This window comes from Lissotriton vulgaris, unplaced genomic scaffold, assembly GCF_964263255.1.
Source record: "Lissotriton vulgaris unplaced genomic scaffold, aLisVul1.2 SCAFFOLD_545, whole genome shotgun sequence".
NCBI lineage: Eukaryota > Metazoa > Chordata > Amphibia > Caudata > Salamandridae > Lissotriton > Lissotriton vulgaris.
Window position 1 is genome coordinate 994,197 of NW_028245946.1, and position 11,774 is coordinate 1,005,970.

Genomic DNA, 11,774 nt, shown 5'->3' on the forward strand with positions numbered 1-11,774 from the left:
AGGCCTAGCCGTGTACATCTCAAACAATTTGGCAGTAAAGAAAATCACTGTTCTCCATATCACTTTGAATTTTCAAATTATAATGGTTATTTTTAACAAATGTACGTCATACTGTTTTATTAATTTTTATAATAACCTATCCCCTGCAGACTGTGTGAAAACTGTATCTGATATTTCCCATCTTACAAACGAGCAACGATCCAGGCAACCATCACCTGCCTGTAATGTAATATGGGGGCAGGGGGATTTTAATGCCCCTTTGTGCATTAATTATAAGAAAGGCATCTGTGGGCTTCTAGATGAAGAGGATTGTCCATTGACCCATTTTTCGCACTCCCATTTAGGTGATTCCCTCAATGACAGTCTTATCTCATTAGAACTGATGTACGCAAATGATCTTGTAGACCCCCCCGTAGATTTCAGACCCACATTCCACGGTAGGGGCTTGTCAAGCACTATAGACTTTATTTTATGTTCTTATATTTTAAAGGGCAAACTCCATAAGTCATTACAGGCTCAGACATCTCAAGCGACCACTTCCCAAACAGTATTACCCTCTCGATTACCATGGATGACTTTCATCCTAATAGGATGAGTTTACTGACTCAGCAATCTTTGGCCATGGATCGAACCAATGGTTTTTCTGTGAAATGGTCTAAGATTGATCCCACAATAATTACCAGTACGGTCATATCCAAGGCTCTTCCTTGGATAAATACCTGTTTGGCAGACGAATTCCCACCTGAGTTGATTTTATCTAGTTTCCAGGAGATTCTAAAAGTTATGAAGGCCGAATTATTCCATCACCACAAACCCGGTAAACAGATTTTTCCAAGATGGTTTAACTCGGCCTGCCGTAAAGCACTATCTGCCTTAAAAAAGGCATTACATAACCCAGTTAGAGACAAAACTGAAATAGCCAAACTTAGAATAGAGTATAAAAAGGCTCAAAATAATTGTAAAAAGGATCGAAAGAGAAATCTATGGGCCCAACTACACGTGAGTTGCCGTAGTAAAGACAGCTCTCAGTTTTGGCGTGCAGTCAAATCTCCCTTCCTGGCTGATGTAAATTCACCCCAGCACTTGGACGTGGCTGTGACTGCAGACGAGTGGGTGACCCATTTTTCAAAGATCTTTGGTGGTTCCCCCGTGGGCAGCACAACACTGGCCACGCTGACAACAGACCTTTCTAAGACGCGGGCATACCCAATAGACCTCCACTTCGGCCTAAGCAAAGTCATACAAGCTTTATCGTCCTCAAAAACCAGAAAGGCCCCTGGCCCTGATGGAGTCCCTCTCGACATCTTCGTCACCAACATTGATCTGTGGTCCCCCATCGTCACCCAGGTGATGGCGGCGGTCTAAAAAGTTGGCCTATTAGACTCCTGGTCCTCTTCTATACTCCTCCCGATTTTTAAAAAGGGCGATCGAAACAACCCAGCCTGTTACAGGCCCATCTCCCTCCTGGACTCCATTGGGAAGGTCGCGGGACGTCTGATCCTGGAATGTCTCCAGGACTGGGCACAGGAGAACAACGTCGTGACCGACCTCCAGTATGGTTTCCAGGAGGGACTTGGTATTGTGGAACAGGCTTTAAATTTAACCCTCCTAATAGGCAAGTATGTGGGGGCAAAAGGGGGTAACCTGTACCTGGTATATGTCGACCTCAGTGCAGCGTTCGACTGCGTGATACATTCCAGGCTGTGGTCCATCCTAGAAGAATTGGGTGTTGATCCTTCACTCATCAAGTTTTTACGTGAGCTCTATTCCGATGCCACAGCTTGTGTGAGATACGGGATAGGTGGCGAACTATCGCCCTCCTTTCCAATAACAAGAGGAGTTAGGCAGGGTTGCGTCCTGGCTCCTTCCTGTTTAACTTATACACCAACGGCTGGAAACAGCCTTGTTAGCATGGAACCAGGACCTACCAACTATTAAGCACCGCCCCATCCCTGCACTACTCTACGCAGACGACTCCGTCATATTAGCCAGAACGCTAGTCCAGCTACAAAAACAACTGGATAAATACTGGCAGTTTATGCTCTCTCTGGGGTTAAAAGTGAACAAAAGCAAAACCTTTGTTATGTATACAGGGCCCAAGGTAAAGAATCCCAAACCTCTCTATATCGAGCAAGTTAGATTAGAACGAGCCAGGGAATACCCATACCTAGGTATTTTAATTGACGACCAATTATCTTGGAAAAGAGCTATGGCAAGCAGGAAGCTGCTTTATCGGAGAGCAACTTCGGCGCTTGTTTCTTTTTCCAAGAAATTGGGCAATCCTGCCCCATCTGAGTTGCTTAAAATTTACCACGCTAAATGCCACAGCATAGCAACCTATGGCGCAGGCATCTGGGGCTATGTACCTACAGACGAGTTGCAAAAAGTCCAAAATGGCTTTTTAAAATACCCACTGGCACTTCCACAAAGTGCTCCAATTTAAGGTTGCCATATTGAGCTTGGCATCGACTATCTATCAGATAACATCAAATGTCAGCCAATCCTCCTATGGCACCGTATCTGGAACAAGCCACAATGTCATTTAACACGTTCTTTGATTTCCGATTGTTTAACTATGGTGTGCTGGAAAAAAATTCCATGGTTAACGTACGTTTCTAACTTCTTAAAGGACCTTAACCGCACATCATACTTCACTGAGCCTTCCTCATTGGTCGATATCAGCAGAGGTGCCTTGAAAAACCTCTGTCTGAATCACCTAAGGGAACTACGTCTCTCTTGTGAAGTAACCAAGCAAACTAATGTGCAAGCACTGATGGTCCAAGTTTCCCCTGGTATCCAGCCTTACCTTACCTTTTACCTCTCCAATCACGAAAAATATTTACTAACTAGGTTTCGTTTTAATTTATTTTTTCGTCTTGTCACTTTCCCCACTGTGTCAAACTGGTCCCATGACTTGATTAAATGTCCGTGTGACAGAGTCTCTCCCCAATCGACAATCCATCTTATTTTGTTCTGTCGATACTATGAGCAAGGGCGTAAGCGTTGGATTATTCCACTTTTACGCCAAATGGGGTTGAGGACCTGTCGACCAGCATTCTTGGCACTCCAGCTGTTAGATTCACAATTTGTAGCAAAAAATGTAGCTCTTTTTCTAAAATCATGTTTGACGACTCGTAGCAAAATGGGGCCACCATCTCTTTGATCTTATGCTTAACTGAATCAACTTGTAAATAGATTTTATGTAAAGTCTTTTAAATGCCACCTTGTAATGTAATAATGTGTTTTTATGTAATTGTATTTAAATTGTATGATGTACTTTTCATGATTATCCAAACGTTAATCGAATAAAAGTTTTGAACTGAACTGGAATGTTTTAAGTGTTAACACTTTATTCCAATCAAGATGACTTCAGGTGTGCCATACTTTTGTCATAAGTAAGACTGTTAGCGCTCCAGTTGTTCTTTAGAACACTCTGGGACATTCTGTCACTGGGCTATAGTTGGGCTACATCTGGCTGATATTTGGGCTAGATTTGGTTTTTTTTGTCTCTGGTGGCCATCTTTGGGCTACATTGGGCTACATCGGGATACATTGGGCTACATTGGGCTACATTTGGGCTCTAACATATATATAGCCCAATGTAGCCCAATATATATTTTTCAAAGTTAATTTTCATAAAAACCACTGGAGCATATATCTTTAGACATAGCAAAGGCACATCGGGCTACCAGTCCCTACAATTTTGCCAAGTTTTGTGGAAATCAATTCAGCCGTTCGAGCTAAAAGTGAGTCCAACCGCCCTATGGAAAACTCAATGTTAAAAACACGTTTTGGGACCCCCCTTTTTTCTAGGCCCCCGCCTGACGAAACCCCCCAAACTTTCAGGGGACGCTCAGAAACAAAATGTGCCATTTTCCTGAAAACTTCAGGCAATTCCGTCCATCAACGCCAAAGTTATTGAACATAGAATTTTCAGAAATCCCTATTAAAATAAATCCTACTTATATATATCAATATATATATATATATATATATATATATATATATATATATATATATATATATATATATATATATATATATATATATATATATTACCTACTGGCTATCGCCAGTAGGTATATATAGTTAGAATTTTTTCTCTATGGGACTTTTGAAAATTCTATGTCTAATAACTTTGGCGTTTGTGGACGGAATCGGCTGAAATTTTCAGGAAAATGGCACATTTTGATTCTGAGCAGCCCCTGAAAATTTAGGGGGGTTTCGTCAAGGGGGGGCTGAGAAAAAAGGGGGGTCCCAAAACGCGTTTTTTCCATTCATTTTTCCATAGGGCGGTTGGACTCACTTTTAGCTCGAACGGCTGAATGGATTTGCACGAAACTTGGCAAAATTGTAGGGACTGTTAGCCCGATGTGCCTTTGCTAGGTCTCAATATATGTGCTCCAGTAGTTTTTGAGAAATTAACGTTCAAACCAAGATATATATCTGTAACAGCGCTCTGGGCAGCGATCCGGTCCGCTTACTTTTCGCTTATCGGAACTTTGCGCGCAGAAAGCTGATTGGCTCTCCGGTGTCTGTCAACATTCTAAACAGTCCGGAGCGGACGCCATCTTGTCTCTCGGTAGGATCGAGAGAGAAGAAGAGGTGGAAAACGAAAGGGGAATTTAATGAAAGGGGGCAAGGTATCCCCCTCTTGACCCCCTAGGAATGTTGTTGGGGTTATTAAAGGGTCCCGTGGGGAAAATTAAAAAAAAATGATTTTTCACGGTAGAAGCGCGGCCGCGAACTGGTAGCGAAACGGGAATTCGCCATTTTGTGCTTCGTTAATTAAATTACTAGTTATAAGTGGGTGCGGGAGACGTATCCTAATCCCCTATGTTTCCTGAGGGTGGCTGAGGAGGCTGATATATGTTGATACATCTCTTCCAGCGGCTGTGCGTGAGCTTTTTTTTTTTTTTGCTGCGTGACAGTCCGGAGCGGCCGCCATCTTGTCTCTCGGTAGGATCGAGAGAGAAGAAAAGGTGAAAAACTAAGGGGGAATTTAATGAAAGGGGGCAAGGTATCCCCCTCTTGACCCCCTAGGAATGTTGTTGGGGTTATTAAAGGGTCCCGTGGGGAAAATAAAAAAAAAATGATTTTTCACGGTAGAAGCGCTTCACGGGCCGCGAACTGGGCCGCAAACTGGTAGCGAAACGGGAATTCGCCATTTTGTGCTTCGTTAATTAAAGTACTAGGTATAAGGGGGTGCGGGAGACGTATCCTAATCCCCTATGTTTCCTGAGGGTGGCTGAGGAGGCTGATATATGTTGATACATCTCTTCCAGCGGCTGCGCCATCTTGCCATTTTTCGAATGCCACAATTTTGTCGTGCACGGCAGCCATTTTAGATGCCAGGCTGGTCCCAGGCTATCACCTAACCCTGCGGATGTAGTTTATGGCCCCAGCTGTAGAGAATTCAGACATGCCAATCCTCCTGATTCAGGCGTGTGAGTACTGATTTCAGTGCTAGTCTCCCGCCTCCCGATTTCTGCAAGCAAAAACCCGGGGGCATATTACGAACAACTAGCGATAATTTTTGTCTCTAACTTGTTTAGAGACAAAAATTATCGCCGCACATCGGCGATTTTTATTGCAGATAAACCTTGCTATTATCGCAGAAAAGTCAGCGATATTCATGTATTATCGATCTAATGCTCTTAGCCATGTTATCCACCTCCCATTGGATAACATGGCTAAGAACTGCTCAGGGCAGGTGAAAAGTCAGCGATATTCATGTATTATCGATCTAATGCTCTTAGCCATGTTATCCACCTCCCATTGGATAACATGGCTAAGAACTGCTCAGGGCAGGTGTTAGATTTTGGAGATATTCGCGCTTAGCGCGAATATCTCCAAAAGTTGGTAATAGAAGGTAGCGATGTTAGGGACTGTTTCCAGTCGCTAACATCTTGGCACGCCACTTTGCATGTCATTAGTGATAAGTATCACTGACATGCAAAGCGGGGCCCAAGATGGTCGCTATCTCCTTTTAGTTGTCACTAACTGGTGTTAGCGACAGCTTGGTAATAGGGAAATAATTTTATCTCCGCTTTCATGGCTTTTAAAGCCAAAAAAGCGGAGATAAACCCCCTTGATAATATGCCCCACGATTCCTTGGGGGTTTCAGCTGACAGGGCTTGGTATTGTGTTACATGGTAATTATATTCATGTATTATCGATCTAATGCTCTTAGCCATGTTATCCACGTCCCATTGGATAACATGGCTAAGAACTGCTCAGGGCAGGTGTTAGATTTTGGAGATATTCGCGCTTAGCGCGAATATCTCCAAAAGTTGGTAATAGAAGGTAGCGATGTTAGGGACTGTTTCCAGTCGCTAACATCTTGGCACGCCACTTTGCATGTCATTAGTGATAAGTATCACTGACATGCAAAGCGGGGCCCAAGATGGTCGCTATCTCCTTTTAGCTGTCACTAACTGGTGTTAGCGACAGCTTGGTAATAGGGAAATAATTTTATCTCCGCTTTCATGGCTTTTAAAGCCAAAAAAGCGGAGATAAACCCCCTTGATAATATGCCCCACGATTCCTTGGGGGTTTCAGCTGACAGGGCTTGGTATTGTGTTACATGGTAATTTTTCCATGAAACGTCAGAGGGTCGATGCAGGGGTTCTAGAAGAGGTGATAAACCATTTAAGCCTCATGAACAAGCGCATGGTCTTTTAAAGATTTGTGAAGTACTCGGGGCGGCGGTGTGTGTGTGCCCTCTTTCAGGAGCGGGCGGGGGGGCACTGCCAGCAACTTGCCAGGTCAGGTAGTGTTCAACACGTGCATCACCCTTTCTCTGCCTGCTATTGCGCTCCATGCTTCGGAAAGGTAAGAAAAAGAACGTGCATTTGAGTTTGAAATGTCCGATCCTGCAGCAGCACACTTCCAAAGCCCACACATGACAATAACCCGATTCAAGGCCCCATTCACCCGTTTTTAAAAAAATAGATAACACTCCAACAAAGTAAGGTTATAAAACTTTATTAACTACTAACTTTAACGAACGGAACAAAAACTAAAAACATTTAAACATTTCTCAACACAAAAAGCAACAATGGTTAGAAGCTGTCTTTTGTGCGAATAGTCCCAAGGCAGCACAACGTGCAGAGTTCTGGACGGCACCCAGGTGATGTCGCCTGGGTGCCGCACTGGTTTAGGGATCCTACAATGCTGCTCCGAAAATTGGCGTGGGGCGTCCCGGGTGGGGCGGGGGGAGGCCTCGTCAGTAGCGGTCTGTTGTGCGAATAGTCCCAAGGCAGCACAACGTGCAGAGTTCTGGACGGCACCCAGGTGATGTCGCCTGGGTGCCGCACTGGTTTAGGGATCCTACAATGCAGCACAGAAAAACAGCGTGGGGCGTCCCGGGTGGTGCGAGGGGAGGCCTCGTCAGTAGCGGTCTGTGTCCAGTGTCACATGGCTGACACAACATGTACGACAGGCACCCAGGTGATGTCCAGTAAACTGCCGCACTGGTTTTGGTATCCTACAATGCTGCTCCGAAAATTGGCGTGCGGCGGCCCGGGGGGGGGGGCGTGGGGGAGCCGGCGTGAACGGGCCTCCCCAGGTGGCGGCCATCTAGCTGAGTTGCGCTCGCTCTTGCGGCCACAGCGTCTCGCTCACCATGTTGTTGAGTTGCTCCCACTCTTGCAGTGCAGCGATAGGCAGCTGCCACATGGCTCTTAAAATGGCGGACAGCTCCTCGGTTTTAGGCCTGGTCCACTGAAATGGTCCTGGGACACTTTGGAACTCGGACGCTTGCCTGCTAGGGCTTGGGCTCCATTCTCGAAAAGCGTCCCCTCAGCCGTGAAGATTGTATAAAAGTCTTGGGGGCCCCCGACTCCCGCAAGCTTCCGGTGGGGAGCGGCTGCCATGATTGCTCGCGGAATGACCACGACGGAGCCACGAGATGGTGGTGCTCTCATGCTGACGCCAGCTTCAGTCTGAATGATCCAGAAACAAGGTGGGGCTTTCATCGTTTGGGAAAAAAAATGTTCTAAACCAATGAAAAGTGTTATTTTTAGGTCATATGACCAAGCCTTCCATCTTTAGGAAACCAAAAGTAAAATGAACCAATGAAAAGTTGTATAAACAAGTCACATGACCTGTTATGCGGCATAGGGCTACAAAAAGTGTAGAAAATCCGTTGGCACGTGAGGCGGCGTCAGTAGCGGACCGATGTGCGAATAGGCCGAAGGCAGCACAACGGGCCGAGATCCGGATGGTACCGAGGTGGTGTCCAGCAAATTGCCGCACTGGTGTGGCCATCCTACAATGCTGCGCCGAAAGACGGCGTGTCCAGCTGAGTTGCGCTCACTGTTGCGGTACAGTGACTCGAACGCGCCGAGATCCGGATGGCACCGAGGAGGTGTCCAGCAAATTGCCGCACTGGTGTGGCCATCCTACAATGCTGCGCCGAAAGACGGCGTGTCCAGCTGAATTGCGGTCACTGTTGCGGTACAGTGACTCGAACGCGCCGAGATCCGGATGGCACCGAGGTGGTGTCCAGCAAATTGCCGCACTGGTGTGGCCATCCTACAATGCTGCGCCGAAAGACGGCGTGTCCAGCTGAGTTTCGGTCACTGTTGCGGTACAGTGAGTCGAACGCGCCGAGATCTGGATGGCCCCGATGTTGTGTCCAGCAAGTTGCCGCACTGGTGTGGCCATCCTACAATGCTGCGCCGAAAGTCGGCGTGGGGTGCCCCGTTGGCTTATGAGGTGATGTCAGTAGTGGACCGATGTGTGAATAGGTCGGAACCAGCACAAGGCACCAAGATCCGAATGGCAAGTCCTGGATGTTGAGTGCCTCAGTTGAGAGTTCTGAGCAGTGCTTGTAAGACTATCTGAAGTTTATTATAAGAATCAGAGTAAGTTGAAGACTGTCTGAAGCTTATTTGCACCTGCTGCAGCTTCACTAGGTCCGGCGGAACTTTTTTCCTTTTCCTTTCTGCTTCTTTTCCTACAATGCGTTTCATCTGAAGACACGACCAGGTCCCTGAATGTGTGCAGGGGGACGCTATTGATTGAATGAAAATGGCGGCTTGACACAAAGCTGACTCAAGCGTTACTGTTGGTGCTATACAGACAAAAATTGGTTTTCAGTTTGTACATTCTTCAGGTTTTTTTTTTCCATCCAAGTCTGATTGAGAGTTTGTAGAAAAATGGCTTCAGATTTTCCACATACTACTCTTCAACATTCTTCCTAAATGTAACAATGTGAAACTCACTAGGAGAACGGCTGTTTCTGTTTCCTTTCAAAATGCTGCCACCAATATTTTCTGAATGGAAGACACCATCTTGTAGCATAAAGGGCCGAAAGGGGTTCTGGTCTGGCCGATGGTTGGTGGAGACATTTTGACTATATCTTGGACCTGCCCGGCCTCGCCCAAAATGGCGCCGGTGTAAATGGGACTCGTAACTCCTTGCCCGCAAATGTATATCTAGAAAATGTTATTGTAAGTGGCCCTGTCGTATTTTAATTACAAAATGTACGTCCACCGATTCCGCAACTGTTAGACACCTTTGTTCTTGTCACCTAATGGCCCGCTCGTTACGTTCTTCTACAATGTAAATGTCTCCTCATCATATACGATTTCAGTTTGCTCCGTGGCCGGCCCACGTGGTTATAGGCCCGTATTTGTATACTGACATTTTCACAATAAAGGTTTTTAAAACAAAACACGGTAGTAGTATTTACATTTGTAAAGTTTTTACTTTTAGTGACTGTTTTCGAATCAGTAAAAGGCAAGTGAAATAAAGCAGTCCAATTACATGACGGATAAAAGGTATAATATGTAGGAACGCAGTAAAGATAAATGGTCAAGGGCAGTTGTGTTTTTCATGTCTGCAACATAAAGTGATCGATAAGAATCTGATAATCAGGCGTATCGGCGACTAAGACAGCAGGCCGAATCTCTTTTACTCAACGGCTCCGTCATGGAAGGAAGAAACGCCCTTTTTCTCGAAAAAGGAATATATTTTACTTGCAAGACAGTTGTAAATTTTCCGGGAAAGTACATTAGCCTGGAATATTATAACATATGTTTGAAAAAAGAAATATTGTTCGAAAATAATAAAAAGCGTAATTTTTAGGTCATATGACCAAGCTTTTCATCATTAAATTAACAAAAGTAAAATGAACCAATGAAAAGTTTTATTAACAAGTCACATGACCTGTTATGCTTACGTTACGCGCTGCGCGCCGCGCCTCGGATCACTTCCGGCTGCGCTAACGGGGCGTGTCATAAAACGCATTACGCGACAACGTAGGTCAAGAATATAGTCTAAATGTCTCCACCAACCAGCGTTCAGAACACAACCCCTTTCAGCAGTCCAAAAAGTTCTGTTAAATGACAACAGAGGGGACAGGCAACAAGAACCATCAGTCAAAGAGGGGAGGGCAAGTTCTTCTCTTCCGGGTCATGTTGGGGCGCTACCGGAACTGATCGAATTGGTAGTCTATAGTGTTTCTGGATGTTTCAGACTAAAGCTGGCGTCAGCATGAGACCACTACCATCTCGTAGCTCCGTCGTGGCCATTCCACGAGCAATCATGGCAGCCGCTCCCCACCAGAAGCCTGCGGGAGTCGGAGGCCCCCAAGACTTTTGTAGAATCTTCACGGCTGAGGGGACGCTTTTCGAGAATGGGACTCAAGCCCTAGCAGACAAGCGTCCGAGTTCCAAGGTGTCCCAGGGCCATTTTAGTGGACCAGGCCCAAAACCGAAGAGCCGGCCGCCATTTTGAGAGTCCTGTGGCAGCCGCCTATCGCTGCAGCGCAAGAGCGGGCGCATCTCAACTACATGGTGAGCGAGACGCTGTAGTCGCAAGAGCGGGCGGTAAACAGCTGAATGGCGGAAGAGGCACAGTGTAGCAAAAGCGGGCGGAATGGCAACTAAAACGATAAAGGGGCGCCCCACTACAGCTTGTCTTCAGGTCAAACGGATTGTGGGACAAGGTCCAGAATTGAAGAGTCATCAAAAGGCAAAAAGTTCCGCCGGACCCCGGGAGCCGGCCGCCTATGTCGGGGCGATCTCAGGCTACACCAGTGCTGTAAGACTTGGGGAGGGTGTCGGAGCCAATCGTCTTCTCCGAGTCCATGGCCATCACACCGCCCCTCAGGGGCCTCCGTCAAGCTGTTTAGGAAGGTAACATATCACATTGTTTTCTAATGCAGTCAGGTCCACAAATGACACTCACTTACTTTGAGAATAGTGAAGCTGCAGTAGGTGGAAATAAGCTTCAGACAGTGTTACAAGCACTGCTCAGAACTCTTAACTATGGCACCCAACATCCAGAACTTATGCTATTTGAGAATGGTAGTGACATCGAAGCATCTCAGGGACCAAAACCATTAACGTACTTTCACGTATGAAAATCTTACTTGGGGAGGGGGCAGGAGCGAAGCGCCCCCTCCCAGTCAGCGCCACCACACCGTATGTTGAAAATCTGAAGCCATCGTTCTACAAAGTCAACCAAACTTGGATTGAAAAATCTAGAAAAATGTACAAACTGAAAACCAGTTTTGGTCTGCATAGCATCAGTAGCAACGCTTGAGTCAGCTTTGTGTCAAGCCGCCATTTTGATTCAACAAAGCACAGGCATTGAAAAAGGCTGAAATTCAGAACTCTAAACTATGGCACCCAACATCCAGGAGCTTGCCATCCGGATCTTGGAGCCTTGTGCTGTTTTCGATCTATTCACACATCGGTCCACTACTGACATCATCTTATAAACCAACGTTATGTAAATAGTTTTTTAATAAAATGTTTTAC